Here is an 18,528-nt window from a genome sequence, read left to right as displayed (position 1 = left end):
CTTACTCTAAAAAGGGATCTTCAAGCTGTTACTGTTCGTCTGACTCTGCACTTTGTGCTGACATTGTGCAGTTTGTATATACCTCCCACTTCCAGTATGCACAAATCAGATCTTCAAAAACTCTTTGATGAGCTTCCGAAACCATGTCTTATCATGGGTGAACTTAACGGGCACAACCCGCTTTGGGGAGGTGTCCATACTAATACCAAAAGTAAACTCCTGGAGGAATTCATTTCAAATAACAATTTATGTATTTTCAATGATGATTCAGCCACTTTTTTACATCCAGCTACGGGAACATTTTCCTCCCTGGATCTATCACTTGCTGACCCCATTTTATATAATGATTTTAAATGGACGGTCCATGATGACCTATGTGGGAGTGATCATTTCCCCACCATTCTGAAAACGCTCAACCCTGGTGATGATCCACCTATATCTACACGGAACTTTGCCAATGCTGACTGGTCGTTATATAAAATATTGTGTAATGATAACTTAAAACCTGATGTTTTTGTGAACAGCAAAGATTCAATACAGTTGTTTTCTGATTTATTGAACGACATTGCTGACCAAACTATACCTAAGTCTTCTGCAGTTCCACATATCCGTAAGCCATGTTTCAACAATGAATGTAAACAGGCCGGGAAGTGTAGGAAAAAGGCTGAAAAGTATTTTCGCCGTCACCCTACCGTACATAATCTAGACAAAGTTAGAATTTTAAATGCCAAGGCTAGACGTTCTTTTAAACAAAATAAGCGTCAGACGTGGTGAAATTATGTATCGAAAATCAATTCGAAAATTGCTAGGAGGGTTGGCTGAAAAGTTCTAAGCCTCACTGTTAAAAAATGTTACAAAGTCTATGTTTGTAATCTTCTTCAGCTACCCTAAAAAAATCAGTCACAGCGGAAATGACGTCATCATTACTTGCAAAATGGCTACCGGCGAGTTCCTTTTTCATTTTGGGGAACAGGTGGAAGTCAGAAGGAGCCAAATCAGGTGAATAAGGAGGATGGTCAATGAGTTCAAAGCCACAATCCCGAATTGTTGACTTGGCCACCACCGATTTATGAACAGGCGCATTGTCTTGGTGGAAGAGGACACCTTTAGCGATCATCCCTCGTCGTTTGGCTTTGATTGCTTCTCGCAACTGGTGCAGTAGATCAGCATAGTATCTGCCGTTGATAGTTTGACCTTTTTCAAGATAATCAATGAGCAGAATACCCCTGGAATCCCAAAAGACTGATGCCATCACCTTTCCAGCTGAAGGAACAGACTTGGCTTTCTTCGGAGCTGGTGAATCAGGATGCTTCCACTGTTTTGACTGTAGTTTTGTTTCTGGTTGAAAGTGATGTATCCAGGTCTCATCCATGGTTACAAATCGTGCCACAAAATCATCGGGATCTGCTTCAAAACGACGCAAATTGTCAAGGGACGTCTGGAACCTGACACGTTTCTGTTCTGCTGTCAAGAGCTTTGGCACCCATCTTGCAGAAAGTTTAGTCATTCCTAATTAGTTGGTGATAATATTCTCAGCCCTCTCATGAGAGATGCCCAATACACTAACAATATGTCGAGTAGTCAATCGTCGATCATCCATCAGCATATCGAGCACTCGCGGGATGTTTTCTGGAGTGGTTGCTGTTGAAGGCCTTCCTGAGCGTGGGTCATCATCAAGGCTTTGTCTGCCACGCTTAAATTATGCAGCCCACTTCTTTACTGTGGAAAATGAAGGAGCATCATCCCCTAGAGTGGAGACCATGTCAGCATGTATCTGTGTTGGGGACATCCCTTTCTTTTGCAAGTACTTGATGACTGCCCTGTATTCAGTTTTGTCCATTTCTGATGATTTCAGAGGGTAGGTGTACCAAAAGAGCTGTAGTTGAGGTAAAACTATTAGTATGTTTGTAGGTCTTGTGTCTATGATTCACTAAATGATTGTCCTCATTGGTGACATACACCTGTCTCTACCTGGTGGTGAAAAACCATTCAGGCTTAGAACTTTTCAGCCGACCCTCGTATGTCAAAAGTGTGGAACAGGAATCAAAGAATAAAGGGAAAAGGTTCCAAATCTACTGTTCACCATTTTAAAGATGGTGATTATTTTATTAACAAATAAATCTGACATTGCCAATAAACTTGGTGAAACTCTCGCCAAGCTTTCGCCTTCAACAAATTATGTTCCTCAGTTTCAAAAGTTTCAGAAACATCAGTAGAGGAAAATCTTAAATTTTAACTCACAAAACGGTGAGGATTATAATGAATTATTTTCAATACATGAACTACATACCGCCTTTGAGCAAGCTCATGATACAGCAACAGGGGCTGAAAATATCCACTATCAGCTCCTGAAGCACTTACCAGAATCGTGTCTGGAAACACTGCTAAATATTTTTGATGCAATATGGACTTCAGGGACGTTCCCATCTTCCTGACGTAATGCCATTGTAGTCCCCATTCCAAAACCTGGCCGGGATCATACTGATCCATCAAATTATAGACCAATCTATTTAACGAGTTCTGTCTGTAAAACCATGGAACGAATGGTAAACAATAGATTAACTTGGTATCTGGAAACCAAAAACCTTATAACAAATATTCAAAGTGGTTTCAGGAAAAATCGTAGTACCATTGATCATTTCGTACGTCTAGAATCCTTTGTCAAAAATGCAATAGTAAATAAACAACATGCAGTATCGATATTCTTTGATTTGGAGAAAGCATACGTTACCACTTGGAAGCATGGCATTTTAAAGGATTTACATCACTTCGGTTTCATGGTCGTTTGCCTCTTTTTATATCACAATTTTTAAAAGACAGGCAGTTGCAAGAGTGGGTTATACCCTGTCTGACCATTGTAATCAGGATCAGGGTTTCCCACAAGGCAGTATTTTGTCTGTCCCACTTTTTAGTATCAAGATAAATAGTTTATCCAAGGTTTTACATGATTCAATTGATGGATCATTATTTGTGGATGATTTTAATATTTCCTGTCGAGGTAAACATATGCATACAATCAAACGGCAATTACAATTGCGTTAAAACAAAATAAATAAATGGTGTCTAGAAAACGGCTTTAAACTAAGTCCAACTTTAATTGTATACACTTTTGTAGAAAAATATAAGCCGCATAAAGACCCAGAACTTTTTTAAATGGCTCTCCCATCAAATGTGTAAAGGAGACCAAGTTCTTGGGTCTAATTTTCGATTCCCACTTAACCTTTTTGCCGCATATCAAATCAATAAAAACAAAACGGCTTGAAGGCACTCGATTTACTGAAAGTGGTATCCAACTGGAGGGAAGGGGATCAACTTACTCTCCTACACCTATACAGATCGCTTGTACGTTCAAAACTTTATTACGACTCCATCGTATATGGTGGAGCCTGCAAAAGCAACCTTAAACTTCTTGATTCTGTCCATCACAAAGGTTTAACACTTTGTCTTGGGTCTTTTAGAACTGTACCTACTGACAGTCTCTACGTTGAGGCTGATGAACCTCTCTTGAGGAGCGACGTATAAAGTTAGCTTTACAGTACATTACTCAATTATACTCTAATGAGTGAGTGAGTGAGGTAATATTTAACGTCACATCGGCAGTATTGCAGCCATATCGTGACGAGAGCATTCTTAAAAATTGAATCTATGCATATGATAAACACCTGTCAACGAAGGACAGAAAAACAGCTACAATATCACAATGAGAAAAAAAAACTAGCATGAAAAGTTAAAACTAATATCCCTATTCAGACAATACAATATAAAACAGGCTATATAGATCACCAACAACTGAAGGTAGATCACCATACTAGGGGCCATGGGGACTTACGGTACTTCTGCTACCTGCATGGTCCGTAGCTGGATTTACACCATCCTCTCAGCTGCTGGTGACTGTATGCAAGATTAGCCACAAATTAAAATGACTGAAATACTACGACTAAAAACCAGGAAGATCAAATTTGACTTCAAATGTTTTGGTACTTACGTACCCTCTCAGGAGGACAATAATTTTACAGTGCTTTAACCCCCCTCGAGGATACAGCCTCTAACACTCTAAGTTCCTTATTCGAAATTCCAAGCATAAAATATTTATATATTTACAATTCATTTAGCAAATCTAATTCTTTTAAAAATGCAATAATTAAATGAGAACTAACATTATTAAAAAGATCCTTCAAAGTTTTTTAATTAAAATATTTATCCCTTGTGATGGAATATTCAACACAGTCAAGTAGGATATGCTTGACTGTGATCCTTTCATCACAAGGGATACAAAACGGAGGATCCTCACCTTTTAATAGATAGTCGTGAGTATACCTCGTATGGCCAATGCGACATCGTCGCATAATGACCTCCTCAAATCTCGACTCACAACCCACGTAAGTATAACCGATATAAGGTTTTATTTCATGTAATTTATTTATACCTACCTGGGTGTACCACTTCTTCTGCATCAGATCATGGATATAAGATCTTATTGTAGCTTTATAATCAGAGTTTGGAATAAGAAGTGGTGTCACAGATTTGTTGAGTGCCGCCTTAGCAGCAAGATCGGCCATTGTGTTACCAGAAATGCCTACGTGACTAGGTAACCAACAAAGGACGATATCGCACTGGCCAGTAGCAAGATCATTGTACAATTCAATAATTTCTATTAAAAGTGGATGTTTACAAGAAATATTTTTAATCGCCTGAAGGCAAGAAAGAGAGTTTGAATAGGTTATATATTGTTTACGTTTAGGTCATCTTTGAATATATTTAAGAGCCTTTAATATGGCGTAAGCGTCTTCTGTAAACTTAGAACTGTTGTCTGGTAATCTAGAAGATATTGTTCTGGATCCAATGACACACAAGCCACTGCACCATCGTCCTTGGACCCATCTGTAAATAAGGCTTTATAATTGCTATGTTTATGTTTCAATTGATTATATTCTTGTTTATACTGTAATTCGTTGGTTTCTGATTTTCTAAATGACGTTAATGTTAGGTCAACTTGTGAGCCCAAAAGGCGGAACAAGGGAAGACTTTTTGTTATACAAAACCTCATAGAGAGGATTAAAGACACAAATAAATGCGGGATTAGACTCATTTGAAGCTAATTTTGTAATGTATTGTAACGATAGTTTTATACGACGTAAGTTTAGAGAAGGTTCATCAGCTTCGACGTATAGACTGTCAATACGAGAGGTTCTAAAAGAACCGAGACAAAGTCTTAGGCCTTGGTGGTGCACAGGATCAAGTAGTTTTAGGCTGCTTTGACAAGCTCCACCATATACGATGGAGCCGTAATCAAGTTTAGATCGGATCAGTGATCTATATAAGTGAAGAAGGGTAGACTGATCCCCTCCCCATTTTGAATTTGAAACAACCTTTAATAAATCGAGTGCCTTCAGGCATTTGGCTTTAAGGGATTTAATATGTGGCAAAAAGGTCAAACGTGAGTCGAAAATAAGTCCCAAGAATTTAGCCTCCTTGACCACTTTGATTGGGGTACCACTGAGAAATAGTTCTGGGTCCTTATGGGGTTTGTATTTACGACAGAAGTGTATACAATTGGTTTTTGATTTAGAAAATTTGAAGCCGATTTCAAGAAACCATTTATTTATTTTGTTTGAACACAGCTGCAGTTGCCGTTCAATAGTATGCATATTTTTACCACGACAAGAAATATTAAAATCATCCACAAATAACGATGCATCAATTGAATCGTTTAAAACTTTTGATAAACTGTTCATCTTTATACTAAAAAGTGTGACTGAGAAAATACTGCCTTGTGGAACAAACTGATCCTGATTGTAATGATCAGACACATTAGAACCCACACGGATTTGAAATTGTCTGTTATTTAAAAACTTGGTTATAAATTGAGGCAAACGACCTCGCAAACCGAAATCGTGTAAATCTCTCAGAATGCCATATTTCCAGGTAGTGTCATATGCTTTCTCAAGGTAAAAAAAGATAGACACAGCATGTTGTTTATTAATCAGCGCGCTTTTCACAAACGATTCTAAACGCACTAAGTGATCGACACTACTTCTGTTTTTGAGGAAAACACATTGTATATCTGTTATAAGGTTATTTGTTTCCAAGTACCAAACTAGTCGATTATTTATCATGCGTTCCATGGTCTTGCAAACACAGCTAGTTAATGAAATTGAACGACAATTAGATTGATCTGTATGATCACGTACAGGTTTAGGTATTGGTACTACTATGGCGTCACGCCATGAAGGGGTAAAGTTACCCGATGTCCAAATATCATCGAAAATATTTAGGAGAGTTTCCAGATAGGATTCTGGTAAATGTTTCAGGAGTTGATAATGTATGTTATCAGCTCCTGTAGCAGTGTCATGAGCTTGATCAAGAGCAGTATGGAGTTCATGAATAGAAAACGTTTCATTATAATCTTCCCCGTTATCAGAATTGAAATTAATAGTTTTCTTTTCTTGTTGTTTTTGATATTGCTGAAATTTAGGTACATAATTTGAAGAGGAAGAATGTTTAGCAAGGGTTTCACTCAGTTTATTAGCAATATCTGATTTATCAGTAAGCAATTGATCTCCATGTTTAAGATGATGGACAGTAGATTGAGTACCTTTACCTTTGATTTTCTGGACCATGTTCCATACCTTGGACATGGGTGTTCGAGAATTTAATTTAGATACATAATTTTGCCAAGATTGGCGTTTGTTCTGTTTAAAAGTACGCCGTGCTTTAGCATTTAAAATCTTCAATTTATTTGAATTATGCACCATAGGATGGCGACGGAAATCATGTTCTGCTTTTTTCCTTGCCTTCCTAACTTGTTTGCACTCATCGTTGAACCATGGTTTTCTTATGTGTGGAACTGCAGAGGACTTTGGTATACACTCGTCAGCTATGGAATTCAGTTCCTCAGAAAAACATTTAATAGCATCAGGAACGTCAATGAAACGTTCAGGATTAAGTTTCTCCGCACACAGTGTTTCATATAAAGTCCAGTTAGCCTTTTTAAAATTTTGCCTTGATGATGGAGGAACATCAGATGGAGTTACAGATTTGAGAATAGTATGAAAATGGTCACTTCCACAGAGGTCATCGTGGACTGACCATTCGAATTCATTTAGTAGTCCTGAATTTGTCAACGACAAGTCAAGAGCAGAATAGGTCCCTGTCCCAGGGTGTAAATATGTGTTGGAACCATCATTATAAATACATAGATCATTGTCAGAACAAAAGTCCTTCAACAATTTACCTTTAGCGTTAGTAGTTACACTACCCCAGAGTGGGTTGTGCCCATTAAGATCTCCCATTATAAGACAGGGCTTCGGGAGTTGGTCATACAGAGCTTGAAGATCAGTTTTGGCAAACGTCAAAGACGGAGAGATATAGAGTGAGCATAATGTAAAGGCAACGTGCAAAGTTAGTCGTATTGCAACGGCCTGAAGATTAGTATTAAGTGAAACGGGGCTATGGATAATGTTGTCTTTGATTAGAATGGAAGATCCTCCCGTGGCCTTATCACCTGGAGGTGAAAAGCAATGATATACTTTGTAATGACGAAGATCGAAAGTATGTGTCTGTTTTAAATAAGTCTCCTGCAGACAGATCGCCGAAGGTGTAAAATCTTGGACTAATAGCTGTAATTCATGTAAGTTAGTCCTGAGTCCTCTGCAGTTCCACTGTAGAATATTGTTGGAATAAACTATCTTTTGAGGGGATTTATTGGGGATCTACCCCGCACTCTTTTGGAGGGCGACAAGCCATGTGCCCTGGAATGGACGTTTTCAGAAATGTCCATGTCTTCAAGAGACCCATATTTGTTGAACAATTGAATTTTATTTTCTGACCCTTTAATAGCTCTGCTACTTTGGTGTTTTGAAGCATCAGGCTTAGGCTTAGGTTTACTTTTGTCAGTGTGATGTCTATCAGCTGTCGGTAGAGACTTTGAGTGTGACTGAGATGATGATGATTTGTGATCAGAAGATGACTTGGATGTACTAGGAAGTGATTCCTCAGTCTGTGATGATATAGCAGGGTATAGCATCTGTGGAGAGTTGCAATTGACCCAAGTCAAGGTAGTTTGGCAGCCTGTTGATTTTGTTCTTTTAGAGCTAGACTCAGATGGTGTTTTTGCTACTGTAGCATAACTTTCTTGAAGATCAGATCTCTGTACCAGTTTTTTTGCCTCAGAAAAGGAGATATTTTGAGCAAACTTTATTCTGTTTATCTCCATTTGGTCTTTCCAAATAGGACACTGTTTAGAAAATGACGAATGATCGCCTGAGCAGTTGGTGCATTTTTTAAAATCACTGTTACAATCTTCTGTTGTGTGTGTTTTCTCACCACAGTGAGCACACACAACAGACAATGTGCAAGTGTTCCCACCATGTCCATATTTCTGGCATTTCAAACACCGCAAAGGATTGGGGATGTACAAATTAACGTTAACATTGTAGTAACCTGCCCTGATTGATTTGGGTGCATTTGGTGCAGAGAATGAAAACAGGTACGTGTTAGTTGGAACAACCTCATTATTCTTCCGGCTTGAAAATCGTTTTACATCTATCACTCCTTGATTCTTCATTTCTGATACAATGTCAAACTCAGTCATATCTGCAAATAGACGGTCTCGATCTCTTACAATACCTTTACTGGTGTTCAGAGTTCTATGTGCAGACACCTTAACCGGAACTCCAACAAACATTTCAGTGGACAGCAGATTGGTTGCTTGTTGTTTTCTATTACATTTAAGCAACAGAGATCCTGAACGCAAGCGTTTCACATCTTTAATTTCTCCTGCTATTCCGTGGATACCTTTTGATATAGCAAACGGGTTCAGCTTTAATAGAGTTGGATCAAGAGTCTCAAGAAATAGGAAACGAGGCCAATAATCAACAGATTTCGAAGGTCGCTGTTCATCATAATCAATGTCAAGAGGACGTTTCGTTTTTTTGTTTGGGGTTTGGTATTCCATGCTAAGTGGTAATGATTCGTCATCCGAACTCCCCACCCACCACGGAGTATCACAAGGACAATGATAAAACCAAGCGGATCTCCAGCTTGCAGCACCAAGGATACCCGGATGATATACTCCAGCAGAGAAATTAAAAGATTAATAGTTCTACCAGATTGGCCCATGAGCCACCGCCTTCTGGGCATACGACTCTAGGCAAAAACATACATAAAATGATGGGTTTGAACTAACTATTTCAAAATAGCCAAGCATGAAAAATCAAAGCAACAGTTTTATAAATTTTGAGCATTACATAGTTGTAGCTCAGGGCTTGGCGGGACCAGCCGATTGATAGAACTGGGCCAGTTCTACCACCCATCTAGGTGAAGTAAGGGCCGAAGTGGTGTGTTGAGCAATAGGAGCAAAATGGTTCAGTCTCCTACTGCCCTCAACCACCAGACTACCGTCCTCCACCGACACGGGACGCAACCCACGGCAAACAGGTTGCCCAATTTAGTCGCCTCTTACGACAAGCAATGGGGTGCTGTGGACACATTCTGTCCCGGGTCCACACGGGAGAAGAGCACTTAGCGTTACCCAGCACCCACCACGAGAGACTGATACCAGAATGCCGACGAACGTGTCTGTTGACATCAAATTAGTTGCTTGTTGCACTCAATGAGCAATGACCCTGAACGCAAAAGTCTAATGTTTTTCACATCACCAGCTATGCCTTGTATGCCTTTTCGCACTGCTAAAGGATTCAACTTCAATCGTGTGTTATCTTTAGTCTCCATTACTAAAACCCGTGGCCAGTAGTCAATTGATTTGGGCTGTCTGTGGTCATCATGATCAGGATCAGTCCCGTGTGGACCCGGGATAGAATGTGTCCACAGAACCCCATTGCTTGTCGTCAGAGGCGACTAAATTGGGCTACCTGTTGGCCGTGGGTTGCGTCCCGTGTCGGTGGAGGACGGGAACCTGGTGGTTGAGGGCATTTGGGCTTTTAACTACTTTCCATTTGCCTAACACACCACTTTGGCCCTTACTTCACCTAGACGGGTGGTTGAATTGGCCCGATTCAACCAATCGGCTGGTCATGCCAAGCCCTGTGCATGAATTATATATATATGTCATTGCACAAATTTTATTTGGACTTTTAATTTCGGTCTTGGCTGAATTATTCATCGACTTTTCTGGTTTTGGAATGTATTTGAAGTTCTGAATTTTGCCTAGAGTCTTATGCCCAGAAGGCGGTGGCTCATGGGCCAATCTGGTGGATTAATTCTTCGTAGTTCTTCTACTCGAGTTATCATCCGGGTATCCTTGGTGCTGCAAGCTGGAGGCCCGCTTGCTTTAGCATTGTCCTTGTGATACTCCGTGGTGGGTGGGGAGCTCGGATGATGAACCATATTACACTAACTATGGCGTATGAAACCCCAACCAAAAAAACAAAAACGTCCACTTGATATTGACCCTGTTGATACTGACCATAGACCGTCTGCATCGATTAAATATTGGCCGCGTTTCGTTGTTATTGAGACTCCTGACAAGACACCGTTAAAGTTGAACCCCTTTGCTGTATCCAAGGGTATTCAAGGTGTTGCTGGAGAGGTGAAAAACATTAGACGCTTGCGTTCGGGTTCCCTGCTAGTCGAATGCGGGAAAAAGAACAAGCAACGAACCTGGTGAACATGAAATCTTTTGTGGGCATTCCGGTCACGGTCTCTGCTCACAAGACCTTGAATACTAGTAAAGGTATCATCAGAGATCGTGATCTATTGTTTGCTGATATGTCCGAAATTGACATAGGATCAGAAATGAAAGATCAAGGTGTGCTGTATGTGAAGCGCTTTTCAACCCCAAAAAACAATGAAACATTCCAAACTAATACCTACCTGTTTACTTTTTCATGTCCAAATTCTCCTAAATCAGTGAAGGCAGGCTATTGTAACATACAAGTTGATACCTACATCCCCAACCCGCTCAGGTGTTTTAAATGCCAGAAATATGGACATGGCGTGAATACTTGCACATTGTCTGTTGTGTGTGCTCACTGTGGTGAGAAGACACACACAACAGAAGATTGTAACAGTGATTATAAAAAATGCACCAATTGCTCAGGCGACCATTCTTCATTTTCTAAGCAATGTCCTCCGGGTGATCGGGCCACTGGCGGATCATCCATTCTAGTGAAACAAAACGTTATTCAAAGCCCTGTTTCACTTAATACTAATATGCAGGCTGTTGCAGTGAGAATTACTTTACATGTAGCGTTTACGCTATGCTCTCTTTATGTTTCTCCGTCTTCGACGTTTGCTAAAACTCATCTTCAAGCTCTATATGATCAGCTCCCGAAGCCCTGTATTATAATGGGAGATTTAAATGGGCACAACCCACTCTGGGGTAGTGTAACTACAAACACTAAAGGGAAATTGTTGGAGGACTTTTGTTCTGACATTGATTTATGTATTTATAATGATGGTTCCAACACATATTTAGACCCTGGTACAGGGACCTATTCTGCTCTTGACTTGTCACTGACAACTTCCGAACTACTAAATGAATTCGAATGGTCAGTCCACGATGACCTCTGTGGAAGTGACCATTTCCCTACTATGTTAAAAGCTGTAACTCCATCTGATGTTCCTCCATCATCAAGGCGGAATTTTAAAAAGGCTAACTGGGCTTTATATGAAACACTGTGTGCTGAAAAACTTAAACCTGAACGTTTTATTGACGTTCCCGATGCTATTAAATGCTTATCGGATGAACTGAATTCCATAGCTGATGAGTGTATACCAAAGTCCTCTGTAGTTCCACACATAAGAAAACCATGGTTCAACGATGTGTGCAAACAAGCTAGGAAGGCAAGGAAAACAGCAGAACATTATTTCCGTCGCCATCCTATGGTGCATAATTTAAATCAATTTAAAATTTTAAATGCTAAAGCACGGCGTACTTTTAAACAGAACAAACGCCAATCTTGGCAAAATTATGTATCTAAAATAAATTCTCGAACACCTATGTCCAAGGTATGGAACATGGTCCAGAAAATCAAAGGTAAAGGTACTCAATCTACTGTCCATCATCTTAAACATGGAGATCAATTGCTTACTGATAAATCAGATATTGCTAATAAACTGAGTGAAACCCTTGCTAAACATTCTTCCTCTTCAAATTATGTACCTAAATTTCAGCAATATCAAAAACAACAAGAAAAGAAAACTATTAATTTCAATTCTGATAACGGGGAAGATTATAATGAAACGTTTTCTATTCATGAACTCCATACTGCTCTTGATCAAGCTCATGACACTGCTACAGGAGCTGATAACATACATTATCAACTCCTGAAACATTTACCAGAATCCTATCTGGAAACTCTCCTAAATATTTTCGATGATATTTGGACATCGGGTAACTTTCCCCCTTCATGGCGTGACGCCATAGTAGTACCAATACCTAAACGTGGACGTGATCATACGGATCCGTCCAATTATCGTCCGATTTCATTAACAAGCTGTGTTTGCAAGACCATGGAACGCATGATAAATAATCGACTTGTTTGGTACTTGGAAACTAATAACCTTATCACAAATATACAATGTGGTTTCCGTAAAAACAGAAGTACTGTCGATCACTTAGTGCGTTTAGAATCATTTGTAGAAAACGCACTGATTAAGAAACAACACGCTGTGTCTATCTTTTTTGATCTTGAAAAAGCATATGACACTACTTGGAAATATGGCATTTTACGAGATTTACATGACTTCGGGTTGCGAGGTCGTTTGCCTAAATTTATTGCCAAGTTTTTCAATAACAGACAATTCCAGGTCCGCGTGGGCTCTACCCTGTCTGATCATTACAATCAGGATCAGGGTGTTCCACAAGGCAGTATTTTGTCAGTCACACTTTTTAGCATCAAGATCAACAGTTAATCCAAGCCAAGGCAGCACTCAACAAATCTGTGACACCACTTTTTCTTCCATATTCAGATTACAAAGCTTGCATTAGAACGTATATTCGTGATCTGATGCAGAAGAAGTGGGACACTCAAGTAGGTATCAATAAATTACATGAAATAAAACCGTATATTGGTTACACCTACTTGGGTTGTCAGTCCAGATTTGAGGAGGTCATCATGCGACGATGTCGTATTGGCCACACAAGATATGCGCATAAATATTTGCTTAAAGGTGAGGATCCTCCGTTTTGTATCCCTTGTGATGGAAGAATCACAGTCAAGCATATCCTGCTTGACTGTGTCGAGTATTCCATCACAAGGGATCAGTATTTTAATTCACGAACTCTGAAGGATCTTTTTAATAACACAAGCTCTCATTTAATCATTGCATTTTTAAAAGAATTAGATTTATTGTCTGAATTGTAAATAGATAAATATTTTATTATTGGAAGTTTAAATTCAGAACTGTGCTTGTTAGTGGCTGTATCCTCAAAGGGGGTTGAAGTACTGTAAAACTATTGTCCCCCTGAGAGGGTACGTAAGTCCACAAACATTCAAAGTAAATTCAAACTTTCATGTTTTTAATCGTAGCATAAGTGTCTTTTTATTTGCATGGCTAGGTTTCCGAAATTGCTGACGGCTGAGGGGATGATGTAAATCCAGCTAGGGTCCATGCAGGTAGCAAAGGTACAGTAAGTCCCCATGGTCCCTAGTATGGTGATCTACTTTCAGTTGTTAGCAATCTATAGCCCATTTTTATCTTGTATTGTCCTCTATAGATCAATTGTTTTAGGTATAGTTACTAGTTTTATATTCTCATCTGTGATATTCTAGTTGTTTTACTGTCTCGTTGACAGGTTTTATAATAGATATATATATTTCATTTCAGTATTAAATGTTCTCGTCACGACATGGCTGAGATATTACCGATGTGACGATAAATATTAACTCACTCACTCACTCACTCACTCACTCACTCAGGATCAGTGTCGAGAGGACGTTTTGTTTTCTTTAGGGGAGTTTCGTAATCCATGTCTAGTGTTTTAATATTCATCATCCGAGCTCCCCAGCTCCCACGGAGTACCATGAAGACGATGCTAAACACAAGTGGGTCTCCAACTTGCAGCACCAAGGATACCCGGATGATATATTCCAGCAGAAAAAACAAAAGATTAATTCTTCCACCAGATTGGCGCATGAGCCACCGCCTTCTGGGCATAAGACTCTAGGCAAAGTTCATGTTAACAAAATTCATGTAAAATATTATTCAATAATCCAAGATCGCCAAGACAAAAATACAGAGACTTTCAAATCCATGCACAGGGCTTGGCATGACCAGCCGATTGGTTGAACCGGGCCCATTCGACCACCCGTCTAGGCGACGTCAGGGCCATAGCGGGGTACTGGGCAACAGTAACACGTTTGCAAGCCCCTATTGCCCTCAATCACCAGGATCCCTTCCTCACCCAACACAGGGCTGCAACCCACGGCAAACGGGTTGGTGGACCAAATATCCCCCCGGGTCCACTACGGGGGTGTTGGCGAGCTCTTGGCGTTATCCAGCACCCACCATGAAGAGGTGGCTCGCCACGGGTGCCCTTTTCAGGTGGAGTTTGACCTTCAAGGGTTTAATCTTGTGATCAAAAACATTAAAGACAAAGACAGTGTTTGTGCTGATGCACTTTCTAGAGTGTAAATGTATGATGACTTGATGATGCTGCATGTATGTGTCAACATTTTGTCATAGTGATTCTGCAAGAAGTTTCTCATATTACTCATATTATTACATGTCGTGTTATTATGTTATTATTGTAACAGAAAGTTTCTGCAAAACTCTCATTTCCTCAAGGGTGAGAGTGTTATGAGAGTGTATTTTCCATGATTTGAGTTGTTATTAATTATTATTGCAGTAGTTGCAATTGGGTCACAATATTTAAGGTTTTAGTGTTAGATATTATGTATCACATTTATTACAGAGAATTATTTAAGCAGCTCACCTCTAAGTCAGTACTTTAGAGTTACCCCCTGTGCAAAACATACACACAAGACCACTACGATTGTGTCTAGAGCTATCCACGTTAGTGGCGATGGTCGTAAGTGCTCGAAAGTTTTTGAAACTATGACAGTATATATACATGCTAGTTGCGGTGTTGGGACATAGACACACAAAGTTTAACTGGGGTATACACCATCTGCATCCGTCAAAGCCTGATCATTAAACGCTGCTAGACCGTTCCCTGTGTTACATTCTGCATGCACTTTGGTGAGTTTGCTGTATATTTTGTGACCCGTTGCCTTAGATTTTGTCTCATTTATATTGTTTTTGAAATTCGTATTGTGAAATTGACTTGTGACTTTGTATAACTTGCTCTCTTTGCTGAAAATATACAAAATGTGGATGTTTTAGACTTGTCTTTGTTCTGTTTTGCTGGTTCACACTCGATTTCGTACACCTTTTGTCACGGCAAATTCTTAACCGTAAAAACACCTCCTGTAACAACATTTTCTAATCCCCTTTCTCGCAGACATTAGTTCATTTACCTGTATAAGCCTATGACATAGTTAGCAATTGTTATCAAAACACTTTAATACTTCTTCTGATTACCACAGAAGTTAAAAGAAGGCTAATCTTTGATCAATAATACTAAATGAATTGAAATACTAGTTGCAGTACGTATTTAAAACTACAATGCTTTCTATGGATATGGATTGAATTAGAATTAATAGTGTAGATTTTACTGATGATTATGTTTTTCCTAATAAATACGTAACAATATACAAAGTGTGAGGGACTTAGACTTTAAACGCACTAGCTAAATTGGAATTTACTTTTTAGGTATTATTACCTTGCTGTGTTTCATATATATATAGTGAACAGTAGTATATATTATATACTGGCCTCACTGATGTGGGATAGTTTTCGACTTACAGAGTTTTAAGCGAGCATGGGATTGGTCTAGGTAGAAGATGTTTTTTGTTTTGTTTCTTGGAATTGAAGACAATGTTGTTTATGACTGGACTGGGAAAAAAACAGAGAGGCCATCAGGGAGAGTCACACACGAGATACTGTTAGCGTGAATGCCCGTTGGGTGATGTGTAAGGGACCATGTCAGGAGGCATGATCATCGACTCTGCTCTGACACATGCTCTTGTCTTTGATGTCGAGCAGGTTGACGAACGTTTTAATGGACCATATCCCATTCGCTGGCGCGTTCTATGCTGTTTCCCTCGTATTCGCCCGACAGATATACGTACCTAATGCTGACATGCCCAGGTAATGGTTTTTCTACCGTTTCATCGCAACACTGTGCTCAGGTGACGAATCATTGATGGATTTCATTTTGATGGATTTGATGGGTCTCTTATCCAGCAGTCTGGTGACTTTGTGGTTGATGACATCCAGCACTCGCAGCAAGGAGCAACCCATCCGAAATTTCTGTTTCCGGGAGTACTTATGTGAGAACACGCGTTCGGCGAGGGTGCGATTGAATCTCGTCATGTTGGCTTGACTGCGGTTAACTCGTCTTACACTGACGTTTGCTTGGTCATACAGCCTCCATTAATACTATAAGTTTTTGCATGTAAACCATACTAAGGTATCTGAAGCATTTGTGCTCCAGCTGTTGAAAGATTCATGTTGATTTGAATTGTGATTATTCAATGCAATTTGCATGACCATTGTGCAAACGTAATTGTATTTGATATCTGTAATTATCTGTTCTGATATAATTATCACGTGTATCAATGGGTGGAATCTCTATTGATACATCGTCAATGAAAACAGGATAGTATATCAGTTATGGTATTGACACACATGCCCATAATCCTTAAATCAGACTATAGCAATGAGATAAATGAATGCCTCTTTCGACCTTGAAATAACAGCCTCTGGAAGTATACATCTGTAGTTACACCCTTGTTAAAACGTTTGTCTCGTGAGATATGTAAAATAAACAAGTGCGATGCTATATCATTCGACAATCTGTTTTGTCATGCACACATGCACACATGCACATCTGTAATCTTCTTGACCTCGTTTGCATTCAGTATAAATGTAGGAACGCACATCTTCATAAATATTTGGGGAATTTAACTGCAAGTTTCTACCATGTAATTCAGTACGATGTCACTTTTGAATTCTAAAATGCATCTACTTTAATTAGGATATTCAATTGTAGCAATGTATCGACATAGACGCTACTTTCCAAGAAGATTATTAAGGATGTACATAAATTCTTCTTTACAGTCTGTTCCCGTGTGGACCCGGGACAGAATGTGTCCACAGCACCCCACTGCTTGTCGTAAGAGGCGACTAAATTGGGCAACCTGTTTGCCGTGGGTTGCGTCCCGTGTCGGTGGAGGTCGGGATCCTGGTGGTTGAGGGCAGTGGGAGACTGAACCATTTTGCTCCTATTGCTCAACACACCACTTCGGCCCTTACTTCACCTAGACGGGTGGTAGAATAGGCCCGATTCTATTAATCGGCTGGTCACGCCATGCCCTGTGCATAGAAAGTATTTTCGCACATTTGATTTATTGGGCATTGGTCATTTTTGACGTCTAGTGTGCAATACCTTTTTGCTATATCTACTTGCCTATAGTCTTATGCCAGAGGGCGGTGGCTCATGGGCCAATCTGGTGATGTCGACCTCTGTGTTCTATATGTCTCCAATTTCTTGCTAATAGCCGAACCAGCCTAGCATTTGAATTGGTAGACAAATGTAGCTACTCATGTCGTATTTACTGGAGTATACCACTCCTGTATCCCTAGTGTTTGCAGGCCGGAGTTCCACTGCAGTACAACATTGTCCTCGTTGACACTCGGTGACGGGTGGGGAGCGGAGGTGCTGAATCTATTATCATCACCATGTCAATCACCCTTTCTGGTTCCACGAGAAACGACAAAGAAAAGACGTTTAGAGGCTGATCATCTTTCTTGTAATGAAGATGTTTCCGGTCCATCACACCAAAAACCTTGGCCAAAATTCATATTTATTGAATCTACCAACGGTGAACCACTCAAGATCAATCCATTTCTAGTATCAAAGACAATACAATCTATTTGTGGAGAGGTTAAGAACGTTTCACATCTCAGAGGAGGTTAACTTCTTGTTGAGTGTGCGCGACGACAGCAATCCATAAATTTATTGCAACCACATCAATTTGCCAACGTCAATGTTGCTGTCTCAGCTCATAGAACTCTGAACTCAAGTAGAGGCATTGTTAGGGATAGAGCCCATTGTCTGGCGGACATGTCCGAGGATGAAATAGTGGCTGAACTTAAGGATCAGAATGTAACTTCCGTCAAACGCTTTCCTGTTTAGAAGCAGGATGGTAGCATTGTACCTGGCCACACTTACATGTTTACCTTTTCATCATGCACTCTGCCAAAGTCAATCAAAGCCGGCTATTTCAATATCGGAGTGGAGGTGTATATACCCACTCCACTCCGCTGCTATTCCTGTCAGAAGTTTGGACACGGGTCTAAGTCCTGTCGAAACACTCCTCGTTGTCATCGTTGTAGTGAACATCATCAGGACTCTGACTGCAGCAGTGATATTAAATGTGCCAATTGTGGAAGCAGTCATCTTTCCTCTTCTAAATGTTGTCCTGAATGGCAAATGCA

Source organism: Haliotis asinina, chromosome 4, assembly GCF_037392515.1.
Source record: "Haliotis asinina isolate JCU_RB_2024 chromosome 4, JCU_Hal_asi_v2, whole genome shotgun sequence".
Lineage (NCBI taxonomy): Eukaryota > Metazoa > Mollusca > Gastropoda > Lepetellida > Haliotidae > Haliotis > Haliotis asinina.
This window is presented reverse-complemented; position numbering follows the sequence as displayed.